The sequence below is a fragment of the Oculina patagonica genome, chromosome 1 (assembly GCF_052425735.1).
Source record: "Oculina patagonica isolate OP01 chromosome 1, crgOcupat, whole genome shotgun sequence".
NCBI lineage: Eukaryota > Metazoa > Cnidaria > Anthozoa > Scleractinia > Oculinidae > Oculina > Oculina patagonica.
In genome coordinates, this window is record NC_135758.1 from 33,957,941 (window position 1) to 33,972,100 (window position 14,160).

The 14,160-nt window shown below is 38.3% G+C and overlaps 1 long non-coding RNA gene across 1 annotated transcript; it reads right to left on the minus strand.

Annotated features, from left to right (window-relative positions):
• Nucleotides 1-6,189: 6,189 nt before the first annotated feature.
• On the minus strand, nt 6,190-14,160 carry LOC144650166 (uncharacterized). The gene is made up of 2 exons (XR_013570028.1): nt 14,085-14,160; nt 6,190-6,943 (listed from the first exon to the last, which is right to left on the minus strand). It is a non-coding gene; the product is annotated as an uncharacterized LOC144650166 (long non-coding RNA).

Here is a 14,160-nt window from a genome sequence, read left to right on the forward strand (position 1 = left end):
TCAGGGCGCTAAAAAGGAAGGGCGGCGAAACGCGCCTTGAGCTCTTGGGCGATGTGTGATGCGGAGTCGGACTGGGTCGAGCACGCTCCACTGCAGCTGAGCTCAAAACACGGCGGCAAATGAGATTTGGTGGCTGGTGGAGAAAAGTGATCGCTACGCGAAAACAGTAAAGGAATTTCCACGAAATTCTTTTGGTGTGAAATAACGATATGTTTCCTCAACTGTAAGAAGTTAGAAAGTGTACGATTCCGTGATTGCAGTGTTGAATTATCACGAGTAAAACCAACTTGCTCGAAAGGCCTCCTACCTTTCCTTCGAACACTAGAAATCAAATACATGGAAAATAATGATTAAAACAATAAATACAGTATGTATTGAACCATGCGGTAAATAGTCTCCTTTGAAGCTTTTTTTTGGGATGTCGTGCAACCCTTCCCCAAAGCGTTGACCGTTGGGCATTGTGTGACATCCCAAAAACGGCTGCAAAGAAGTCTATGCGGTATATTGCAACGTGTGTTCCTTGAAACAGAGTAAAGGGCACTTTTTCACAAACCTCTGTAACAGACCCAGTGGAATCTTCATTCTCACCGGGTTTTCGGAAAAAAACGTCACTGGGTGGCCAATTTCTCTCTGGGTCGGCTAATTTGGGCTGGTTTTTTTAAATAGGTCTATTCAACAAAAGTCACACTTTACAGTCACTGGGGAAGCATAAAAATAGGCGGTAAAATCAAAATATCTGCTGGGTACCGGGAAGACTAAATTTTCACTGGGTAGGGGAAAATAATCCACTGAGTCGGGTTCCACTGGGTGTGTTACAGAGGGGTGTTTTTCTTCCAACAGTCTTGTAAAAAAGTAACTGATTGATAAAAGCTTTGTTTTCTCGTCTTGTATCTCGAGTACTCGACTCGAAACTTGAAGTTGTTCACTCACGAGTTGATACTCCAAGTAACTGTCAACATTCTTTTGACAGGTGCTACATTGACTCATTAATTCATTTATAATACCAACTTTTATTCAAATGAAAGTCTACATAATGATATGTACGCATTACGGACCCACTTTTATTTAACTTGATTTTGCGCTCTTTAGTGATGAGTGCTTTGAATTTCGTATTTAATTTTCATATCTTCATGAAAACCCAGCTGAACAAACGGTTTTTTAACATAGCTAGCAGAGCCGCGCAATCAAATTCAGTATAGGTAAGCGTGCCCAAAATCCCGATGGAGCACGCTGATGACGTAATCGACGAGTGAAAATCTCAATGAGTAAAGCACACACGCTGTGTTTTGCGAAAGCGATGACATATTATCTTCGGAATATGAAAAGTGAATCCTTTCAATATTTTTCCAAGGATACGAGCTACAAGGTAAGCTGTTTCTTATTACGAGACGGAGAGCGAAAGAGAAAATAAATTCGATTTTGCCATCAAAGTTGTTTGTGTGCTTTTCTTCATTCAAACAACAACAACTAACGTGCGAGTCTCGAAGGACGAACATCATTTTTTCACGGCCCTAACGTGGAAGAATGGGCCAACCATGAATGACAACAGTCCGATGGCACCGAAAACTAGCTGCATGACGAAAGTTTTCGCGTTTTAAGCATTACACCAAAGCGTCTACGGCTCTGTTGTGACTTTGCCGCTCGGGAAAACATTTCAAATTACTTCATCGGGCGTTTCATTCAACTACCGTTTTCAAAAATAAATGTTTATTTACATCAATTACAATTAAAATCGGTCCACAAAAATACTTAAAACTAAGCATAGAACCGAATTCTTTGACTCTTTTAACCCTTGGAATCTGTTCGGCTGTTCGAGGTTGTTTTGTTTTAAGAGGCTGTCTTTCTTAAAAACACCCACTCCAATTCGCGTCAAAAAATAATTTTGCCTGAAACTCTGGCAACTGAAAGACTTTACCGAGGCTAAAACTAAAACAGATTTGGTTTGATTCAAAATGATTTTCTGGCCGCGTTAGGAGACATTAAATATTTTGCCCTTTCGGGCCCGCCACAAGGTCTGAAAAATTAGAAAAATTGGCATTTTTCGAGACGCTGTCAAATATTTCATTTGAATCTAACAACAACAATTTTTATATAAATTTGCTCATAAACATTTCTAGTTTTCTAAGAAGGTAGCAACTTTTCCCTCGATTTATCTGGAAATGCGAAATAAAGGATATAATGACCACTACTGATCGGCATCGAACGAAGGTTAAAAAATGGTCTTGATTTAGAAGCGAATATTTCAATTTTGGGACCTAGCTGATAACTCTACTCTACACATCCGAAAAGTGTATTCCTTTATCTGATAAAATATGCAAAAATCAAATGTACGTTTTCAGTATTTCAAAAGTTATGACCATTTGTACCAGCCTAGTATCAGAACATGTGCGAGTAATAACAACATTTGCTCTTATATTGTCGTCATTAATACTCGCACATGTGCTGATACAAACGGATTGATTTCCACATAATACTCAACGCCTATTCAGGCTATAAACCTTTCATCGCCATCAGAGGCGCGCGGGCGGAGGCTTCGAATCCTCCTGCTGTTCGTTCTTCTTTTTTTTTAATGCCATCAAATTAATGTCCAAAATGCGACTATCCAATAATTTGTCGCTGATTTTGAAAATAGCCTGCGCTTCCCAACGCTTTATACCTCTTTACGAATCAGAAAGAGCCGCCATCTTTAAAGCGAAGTAGACCCTGGGAACGAGGGTGTCGGTGTCGCGGCCATGCCCGTTACTAGGCAACAATAACAAATCACCGGTTCAAATAATCCACTCCTAACTTATAACACCCCCCCCCCCCTCCCCAACCCAGAGCTTCGCGAGGCCCTGCGAGTCACATATTACTAGTAAATGTGTAATTTATTGCTCGACCGCTAAGTTTATGTTCTCACACTACACACAATAAACACAGTTTTTTTCCCGGGGCCGGTTTTGATGCACAATTCCACCGGCAATGTTATAAAACAATTGGTTCATGCTTTTAGCTGTGCTCCATCGAGTTATGGAGCACTTGGGAAGTTTGGAGAGCACTCAAGAAGCTAGAGTTGCCCTCGGCTATCGCCTCGGGCAACTCTTACGCATCTTTCGTGCTCTCCAAACTTCCCGCGTGCTCCATAACTCGATGGAGCACGCTAAAGCATGAACCAATTGTTAAGTTGCACGAGCTGTAAGCTGATGAATAAATTAAATCACGGCGTGAGGGAGCGCATGTTTTGCAGTCTATCGACTTACCTCGTTTTTTCGATAACCCAAAACACAAACTATGCATTCGGCTAATTACAACCTACATGCATTCTGAACTGCCAAATATAGCAAAGGGTGAATCTTTTTTACCTTCCACCAAAGGCTAAAATTTCCGATATCCTCAAAATTAAAGTTACTTAACATATAAATTCAAAACCAACAGAAAGTGTTTGGTGAGTATAGGAAAAGACGCGAATTCGCGAAAATACGAAGAACTATATGGAACAAACAAAGAAGAAATTACTGCGCGCAAGATTGTCGAGATAAGATGTGAATCAGTCAACGCAGGCGTATTTATTAGCAAAGCACAAATGTGTGACGCTAATGTTTTGTACCGCTTCAAAATGACTTATTTTGGACATTTTATACAGTACCAATTTAGAGGTACACCTTATGCATAAATTCCGTAAAGCACGCTGAAAATTTGTTGATCGAGCCTACAAGTTTCAACTAGAAGTGAACCCGATCTTATTTTACTAGCTCTGGGTTGCGCTCTTCTGGAGTTTAGCTATTAGCAGCCAGTAGTTAACCACTAAGAAGAAACGAGTGTGTTTAGATAAAACCAAAATACGATCACGTTCATGATCAACATAGAATCATCAAAATGTAGAAATTAAAACAATTAATGTCGAACACTTTTTTTATTCACTGTGTTACTGGGCTCAATTCGCAGCTGGTCATTGCTTTGGAAGTGTTTTTGAGAGTTTCTGACTTACGCTTACTTACACATACTTTTCAATTCAGCTGCCTGTTTGGGCAAACTCAAATGCTTAATTTAATATTAATTTTTCTAATATTTTCCGCCTAAATCCGACGCGAAAACCCTGGACTTATTTTTTTCCGTTTAGCGTATTTCCGGCTTCGTAGCTAAACGTAAAACCGATGTCGGCCATTATTACATGACATGGCACAATTCGCCCCTGATCCGACGCCAATGATCAAGTTAGAATCATCAAAATGTAGAAATTAAATCAATTAATGTCGAACGCTTATTTTATTCACTGGGTTACTGGGCTCAATTTGCAGCTGATAATCGCTTTGAAAGTGTTTTCGAGAGTTCACTTACGCTCAGTTCCACAACCTTTTCAGCCTGTTTGGGCAAACCTGACCATTTGATTTTATATAGATTTTTATAACATCTTTTCCTAAAATCCCTTACTCATATTTATTTTTCTGTTTACATTATTTTCCAGTGGCATAGCTAAACGGAAAATTCATATGGACTTTAGTACACAGACTTCGTTCCTGGAGGTCATAATTAGTTGTGGACCCCATCTTCTTGTCGGCGATGAAGGCTACAATAGCTTTGTACATAAATTCGGTATATTAACCTGCACATTAACATACGCTGGGTTTTTCATCGCGCGATGATTTAACAGTAACGCATCTGCGAGAAATCTGGAAGGCTAGGAGGCAAATGGGGCGTGTCCTAAATCCCATTCCTCTCGCGCCTTCGATACGTCCTGCACAAGAGTAAGCCTTGAAAACGATTAAAAAATTGCGTCAAAAAATCAAATTTCATTCCAGTGAAAATCTATAATTGTGACCTGTTAAAGGTCTTAACGTGATTTTTATTTCTTTCTCCCCTATAGTGAGTGTTTTGACTTCGGTATTTAATTTTCATGTCTAAGTAGCGATTTAGTAAAACACTTTACAATAAAAATTTGCGATAATACATTCGCTAAAAACATTATTAACTCCGTTTAAAAAAAAATTCTGAAAGGACCACGACGTTTCGACGTTGACTTAACGTCATTATCAAGTAAAGAAAATATGTGATTAAATGTATAAATACTAAAAATAGACAATGGAGATTAATTAATAAAAGTTGTGAAGTGAAAAAAGTTCAATGTCAAACAAAGAGTTTAGCACGTATGGAGTCCGCCTGCGTATTCAAATTTGGTCGCAGTTTCTTTATAAATAGCATCTCATAAATGAGACAGTCAAATTTTCCTCGGCATTTTTTCAGGACACGAAATTGGTTTTCCTTTAGGAGGTTCACATCGCCATGAGATTCTTTGAAATGCTTTCCAATCGCCGATGATTTGTGCTCAGCAATGCGTTTGTGTAGGTGTCGGGCTGTGTACCCGACATAATCCGCATCACACAGATTACATGAAAAAGAATAAACAACGCAATGGTGATTAAAAATCGTTGGCTTGAGTTCTTTTGGTTTAAGATCTTGTTCCAGTTTTTTGCTGACGAAAACTGGTTGCACGGTGACGTTGATCTTGTGACTTAGATCGCATAAATGCCGTCTAACTGCATTGGCAGATGTCTGATCTTTAAACGGGAGGCTAACACGGATGACACGATGGGTTTCAGATTCTTGCGATGTATCCGCGGAGACATTACGGACAAAGTTGTTGATGGTGGAGTTAATAACGTGCATGGGATAATCAAGTCGAGTGAAAATATGTCTTCATGAAAACCCAACTGAATAAACAGTGTTGCACGAACTATTGGATGAATAAATAAAAACACGAAAGGAAACGCATGATGTTTTGCAGTCTATTGGCTAACCTTGTTTTATTTCGATACTAACTCGAAACCCTTAATACAAAATAAACTATTTAGGTGGTTACACCCTGTATACATTCCGAGTTGCCACGTTCCACAAGGGGTGGATCATTACAAACCATCTGAATGCATGGTTTATTTGGCCTACGCTCGACCAAAGGTTCAAATTTGTTACGTCTTCAAAATTAAAGTTGCTTAATATAAAAAAAATGAAAACCAAAAAGATGATGTTTGATGATTACACGAAAATACGCGAAAAGGAGCCGAAATACCTGATAAGACCACCTCCTATGCCTTAATAATTTAACGCAGAATGATGGAACAATGAAGCAGGATTCATTTTTAAGCCTTTCAAAAGAAAGATCAGAGTCACATTAAACTCTTTCATGTACACTCGTTCGAATGAATACTACAAAACTTTTGCCAATAGCTGCTTTATTTAGATCTCACACTTAGTTCTATTACAAGACTGGCCTTTCTTCTAACAAATGTATTGCATTGGCGTTAGCTAGCGATAAACCACGTATAGTTTTAAATCACTCATTACAAACACTCTGGAGCCGATGCACGACTTTGACAATCATCTTCTTACTCTGAATTTTTACTTCATACGATCATTGTAAAAACAATATCCTAATTTTACAAGCATTACAGATAGCCCACCACCAAAAACTAATTCAGCCTATATCATGCAAACGTTCTTGGCCAAATTAAACACTATATGCTCCTAGCATTAACACACTGCAGCTAAAAGGCACATTTGTTTACTTTCCACTCATCGGGCTGCATTTGTAAATCGCCCAGGATATGGCGCCATCGAGGCCGAAGAAGAACGTCACCCTGTTTGCCCATGCTCCCCAAAGGGTGCGCTCTTTGGAAGAACCACAATACCAGACGATCTCCGTACTATATGGCAGGTCGATGTCATCACGTTGCCCTTTCAGATAATGGCGATTATGGACTGTGAGGAATGCGGCACTGCATTGGTCAGTAGTGTCGCAGACTTTGGTACAGCCCGCAGATACAGGGGAAGTACAACTGGCAATGTACAACACGACTGCAATGGTAGCAAGGGCTGCTCGAAGCTTCATTTTCATGTCTCGTCAGTCGAATAGCTCTTTATCGTGGTTACAAGTACAAATGGAACAGCGGTGATGTGATCGCTATGTTACCTGTATAAGTAAGAAGAAAAAAAGACTGCGTTCAGTTATTTAACTGCATGTGACTGCGTTCAAACACTAATTTTGGGATGCATATATACTTAAAAAAATAATGCTGTGCGCGGTGCTTAGTGACCACTGGAAAATACAAATAACTTCTGGGGCATACATACATACATAAACTTTATTTTCTCTCGAATTTTAGAGTAGCTTTAACGCGGGATATCTACCAGTTATCCACTTGTCAGAAAAAGAGGGCGGAAAAGCGTGGGTTGATTGAACATTAAATGGAAGGAATGGTACAAGAACAGAAACATAAATTTACTAATCAAATAGCGTCAATCTTTTTAGAAAAAATGAAAATTCACAACGCAGTGATATTACCAGATATTGGATTACAAACTCTGAAAGTACTTCTAACACGCTAGCACGCTATCATTTCTTGGCCAAATTTAATTGCACAAATTATTTGGAATCTTTGGCTCTTTTCAGTTTTATCAACTGTTTAGACAATTGTTAAGAAAGCCTCTGTTGAAACTTTCTAGTCTGTTTTGAAATACTTTCACTAAACCTAACCGCAGGCCAAACGTGAATTGAATAATTCATGACTTTTTTGTTTGAGGCCATACAATATCTATTTGTTTGTCATGTGCCTGTTGGCACAAATGATATTTAAATTTAATTTTTAATATTTTATACCGTTTTGCAAAACTGTAACCGATATTATTTGAAGTCTTGTTACACCATTTTTTCGAAAAACACGGTTAAGTTCGAAATATTTTCCTGAAACGAATATTTTTTTCTGTTTTCTTGTTTGGTGGATAGATTGATACATGTTTATTAAGTGTGTATTTGGGATATACTTCCTGGGATTGTGATTTGAAGTTATTGAAATGATCACCGTTTATCAGTGTATAAGTAAAATGTGAAAGTGTTATCTTGATGAAGTGGGATTATGTGCACACCTTAGACTGATAGTTCTAAGTGAACTTACTAGAACTAGAAATTTATATAGAAAACACGCAGCCGTCAATACAAAGACGAAGTAATAAATTGAAGGTATGCTAGTGTTTGAAAGAAAAAACGGATGTCATTTTACTAGCTTTGGGTTGCGCTCTTAGGGCATCAAATTAACTTAACCCTATCCAAACCGGGGGGGGGGGGGGGGGGGGGGAGAGCCCGCGCTGACTTTGCCGGAACGTTTATAACTTTTTTAAGATTTACCCGAACGCTGCCAAACTTTTTGAGTTTATCTAAAATTTATCTGGCAATAATTTAGTAGGATTGGTTGTTGTGTAGGGAACTTGACGATACCATGGCAGCGGCATTTTGACAGGCATGTTTTCCCAAATTTGTAATTTTTGTGTTCATATTAATGAAAAAATTACCTTAATGCAATTGTTTTCACCTTTTTATTGTTTTATTGCACTTTTTATGGATTTTGAGTACTTTTCAGTTATTTTGGGCGGGTTTCTGACGTTTTGGAAAAATTTTGAAATCCAAGATGGCGTATCCAAGATGGCAGCTATTTTGACATCATGGTGTAATTGTCACGTGATGTGACGTCATCATCCCAGGTCTTAAATATCAAAAGAAAGATTTTTGGACATACTATTTATCTCTAAGTCTCATTGTGATTGCTTAAATAATCTGGAAGTTACGGAGGAATCCGCCCCCTCGGTCTGAAAAGATCCAAAAAAGCCCGGCATGGATAGAAGACATTATTATTTGCATTCACTATTTTTTGTATTCATCTTTTTTTTTATTTTTTATTTTTATTTTATTATTTGCTCACACAAAGGTTACAAGACACTACATTTACAAATTTTACAATTCAAAAAGAGAACAAAACTAAAACAGTAAACTTAAAAAAAAACAACGGTAGCAAAACGGATGTTACAAAAGAAAACTAGTAGGTATTGCACAATTACAAGACTTACAATACAAGAGAGGACAAAACTTACAGTGAATTAAAAAAAAAGGTAGCAACGCAGACGTTATAAAGGAAAAAAAATAGGTATTACAGACTTTAAAAAAAAACAACTTACAATACAAGAGAGAACTAAACTTACAGTAAAACTAAGCAAAAAGAACAGTAGCAAAGCGGACTTACTCAGGGGAAAAAAATAGGAATTAAATATAGTTCAATAAATTTTCATAGGTATATTTACATTGATAACTAAAATTGCTTTTGTTTTTTTTTTTCGATCTAGATTAGATTCAAATCAGTTTTCCCCATATTTTCAAAAACAAGTGCAATTTTTTTTGGGCGATATGACTTTGTTTTAAAATATCGAGTTTGTCTTGGAGGCGGAGAAGAAAGCTTTCAAAACACAAGTTGCCGACACATGAACTCGTCGCAAAAATATGGTATTTGGCTATAAGAAGGGTGACATTAAGTGCCTGTTTGTTTTGGGTGTCTTGAAACCAACCGTATAGGACAGCGGATTCAGTCAGAGTGAGAGTCTGTTCCAATTTCGAGCGCCACCATCACGTGAATCTATTCCAGAAAGCTTTAGATACAGTGCAGTGGTACAGTAAGTGACTTATTGTTTGTTTTTCAGTTTCGCATAAAGTGCAAATATCGCTTTCAACAATGCCAGCTCGAAAAAGGCTGGATCTGGTAGGTAAAATGTGGTGAATTATTTTATACTGGAAAGCAATTAATTTAGAATCTTTAGTTATTAGGAAAGGCAATGAGTACACATTGTGGGTGTTTCTTTGGTGAATCCATAATTTAGGATTCTATTCTCTGAAGTCGGTGGATCTACATTGTTGCTAAGGAGTGTGGCGTAGGCCGTTCGTGTTGATGGAAGGTCTTGGGGAGGGGTTGGTTTGGGCCAAGTTGTTTTGTTTCAATTTCTGCTTCCATTCTGATGGAATAGCAGCGATGAGGCCATGATAGAGTATGAACGGGATTTTATTGTTCACTTTGCGTTTGATTTCTTCTAGTGAAAGGAAGGTATTATCGTCATTTAAAAGATCTTTAATGCGTGTTATCTCAGCTTGAAATAAGGGTTTGTAAAAAATTGGCTGACCTCCAATCAGGATGCGACTGTTGTTCCATATAATTTCGCCTAGGATATGACGGTCTTCAGTAAGTTTAAAAGAATTATATTCCTGCCAATACTTAAGTAAAGTGTGGTAATCAAAAGCCCTCTGGGCTTAGTGTCTCGTGTCACTTTTCAGAGTTTATTTAAAAAAGAGATCGCTTTTCACGTCTATTTATTGCTTGCAAAGATATCGAAAATTGAAAAGCGTGTATGTAACATAAAAAATAAAATTCAAAGTACACTTCAGCATCTGGCCGTTGAACAGTTATAGGACTCCAATAACAGCAGAAAAAGATGACAGACAGATACTTAGCTGTCGAAAAACGCTGTATTGCACTTTGGTTCACTAAGCATTCATTAACCTATGACTTCCATGTGCTTTCTTCACGCTGTATGAAGTATCGCTTTGGGTGCATGTTTATTCGTGACCGCTTAGCTTAGCCTGTTGTGTGATAATGACATGCGAGTGGTGATGATTTTGTTAATTCTTATAACCTCTTCTCCTGATTTAGTATTGATATTGTGAGGAGAAATTTGATTTTGGTCACTCTTGAGCCGGTCCTAATGTTTTTGTAACGCCAAAGCTACAACAGCGGCTGAAGAACGGGTAAATTACAGTCATTTTCTTCGCTATTTTCGGCCGGCCCGCGCTTAGACTCTGGCCTGCTTATTGGATGAAATCTACTGAATGAAACTGATTCTGCTAGGTTCTGCTAAATAGGAAACATTCGATCTTGTTTGACACGTGATTTCGCGCGAACGTACGCAATAAACAAGTAGTGTTTAACTCGCACAAAATCGTTATCAAATCTCACTTTTAAAGAGAGACTTTAACTTCTACACAGAGCTACGCTGTTTGATAACTGCTCATAACTTTAAAATGGTTGGGTATTTAATCGACTAACGATTTAAACGATTCAAACCTTTTGTTCAAACGACATGTGCTATGTGTACTTTGACATTCAATCCCGAACCGCCAACTAATTGCTTAGATTACAATCCCTCTTTAACCCCGATAAATTTTAATTGATTTTCAGTACAATCTTGTCGCAAAGGTTAGAATGTTATTTTAAGAACGTAAAACTTGTCTGTATTTTTCTTGATAACTGCTGGCTGCAGCTCAAATATATCCAAAATTGAAAAGCGTACAGCTAATTTAAAGAAAAAAAATGCGTCACATGTACGTGTATTCCTCTTTAGAGCTTCATTCATCCACTGAAAAGGCTGTTGTTGTCGTCTATAAAAGTTGTGTTATATTGTAGCGTGGAATTCACAGCAGGATATATGAACCTACATGTAGTGTCTCTTGACTCAGGTCAATCTTCGGGTCAAAAAAATACAAAACAATGTATTTTCTGCGCTTTAGATTGACATTTCTGCTCTTCAATCCTAAGAAAACTCATCAAATATAATTTCCCCCTCGACTCCAGACTGGCAGAGTATGGAACAGCACAACGCAAGATTTGAACGATCGGCTGAAATGTTCCGTGACGCCCAAACCAGGCAAATGGAACAAACAAACGCCGCAGTTGACATTTTTAAAGATTTGGCATCAAAATAATTGTCTTTATCTAATCGTTTATCTTCTGTTATTAAATTGTTGTTATTCGTGCCACAAAGGTCACCCCTTTCAAAACAAATGTTCTGCAAAAGTCACGTAGCAATCATAGTCTTTTTTAGGATGCTCGTTTTTTGTTCAACCTTTTTCAACGCAATTCTCCAACGAACTTTCAACATGCCAAATGCTCGTTCCACTACAGATCGTAGCGCACCGAACTTTAGGTTTTAAACTTTCTCTGCTCCTGAGTCAGGTGTCCTCTGTCCGGGTAGGGTTTCACTAGCCAGTTCGTGAGCGGATAGGCACTAAAAGGGGCCTTATTTCTGTTCCATTTTTATTGCCTGTTGGACCACTAAAAATTTGCTCGTTTGCTGCAAGTTCAGAAAAAACCGTCATCTCTTTTTAGCGTGCCTGTATTTTTACATAATAAGCCCTTTACAATAAATACTCCTAACCTACAGTTTGATAAACCAGCGCGTTAGTTGCGACCTTTGTAAAGAAACATTATTTGTTCTTTGATATGAAATTCCGGCGGCCTCAGATCACAAAGCATATGTTGACATGGCGGAAAAATTCCGCTGCCTCACAAAGCAAATGTTGACATGGCGGGAAAAATGTTGACATGGCGGGAAAATTCGGCGGCCTCAGAAAGCAAACACGCAAGGAATGCACTTTTCCCCCTGTAGAATTATCTCGTGTCGTCATGACAACGTCATACGACACGAGACAAATGGGGGGAGGTTATTTAGGTTGAGATACTTGGTGTCGTACTGGCGTTTTGTAAGGAAAGACAAACCCCCGTAATGGGCAGTGGCAAATTCTGGAATTACTTTCCATGCGGGGTCATCGTGGTCGGATAGTCTCTTAATCCAAGCTATTTTGAGTTCTTTATCCATCAATACAAAATCCAACATCCTAAGGCCTCCGTGGCTTATGTCTCCTATTATTGTCTTTCTTTTTATTTTGGGCGGTTTTCCTTCCCATATAAAATTAAAGGAAATTTTGTTAATCTCTTTCACATAAAAATCCGGAATCTCGAGTACAGAGGTGTTATAAATTAGCTTTGACAAACCAAGTGTTTTTACGATTTTGATTCTGCCGTGGAGGGTAAGCTTCCTTCTTTTCCAACTTTTAAGGGTATTTTCTAGCTTGCTTATTTTGTCGGCAAAATTCAGGCTATCTGCAGCGTCAGAGTTATATGAAAAGAAAATGCCGAGGGCTTGAATCGGTTCTTGCGGCCATTTAAAATTATATGGCGTATCGGTCCTGTGTCTCCAGACCCCGAGCCACATTGCTTCTGTTTTGCTCGTGTTTATTTCTAAACCAGAGGCAAGTTTAAATTCGTGTAGAAGTTTCAATAGATTGGCTACGGAGCGATTGTCGCTAACAAATACTGTTGTGTCATCTGCAAATTGAGTGACCTTTATTTCCTTTCCACCAATAGTAATCCCTTTAATGTCTTTGTTGTTTTTCAAGGCTTTTGCCAAAAGCTCAATACCGATCACGAAAAGAAGACCTGATAATGGGCATCCTTGCCTGACGCTTCGCTGTAGTTGGAAAAAGGGCGAAGCATGGCCGTTGTTCAAGACACAACTGGACACATTGTAGTAGATAACATCTATCCATCTTTGGATATCCGGGCCGAAATTGAAGAGTTTGATTGCGGATGATAGGTAGTTCCATTCTATAGTGTCAAAAGCTTTACGAAAGTCTAAAAAAATTGCGATTCCTTGTATTCATCTTGCCAAGTTTACAAATTCATTTAGTTTCCGACCATGACAACGGCGGTTGTCTTACAAGAATTCAAAATTAACGTGGTCGCTTGATCATAAATGTTCGTATCATATAGGTTATAAAAGATGAAAAGATGAATGTTTTCTTTCTCTTCTTTTCTTTTTAAATGTCAGTGTTATTATTATAAGATTCTGACAACGCAAGTCATGTTTAATTATTATATATACCGGACATTCTTTTAACTGTTGAGCGAACAAATTGCCAGGTATAATAGTAATTGTGATTCCCAGATTAGAGAGCTCCTGAAGAAAATAACAACCCAACTGACATTAAAAGAAGCGAGCTACAGACTGACGTAGCTGTACTTCTGCATCTGTGTATGTGGCGTCTGAAGGAGAGCGTTCAAAATTTCACTCCCGCAGGTTCCAGTATCAATTAATAGCAACTGTGAAAACAATAACTACTGCCAAATTCTAATTCGATCGGGAAAACACGGCCACAAGCTTCTCTGAGCTTTACAAAGACGACCGTGTTTAGGTAATGGTAAGGTAAAGTGATGTTAGAGAAAATTTCTGTTACACTATCAACGATCTAGAGTAAAACTGCAAACGACAAAAGCTGATTTAATTAAAACAGCGACTGCAGCTAATAGATACCTGAGATACCTTTTAAAATACAGATTGCGTATCGGTTTTCGCATTTTACACGATTCGCATTTTTAACAGTTGGGTCGGTCCTGATATGTCACGTTAAGGCCGTGCAAAGAAACAAATTTGAAAACTAACTTTGGGACTTAAACGGATCTTACCTGCTTTTTCTCTGGCAATGCTACAGCGTACTGGCGTACACACACGACCTTCAAAAGCTTTTCAAAGCGATCATGT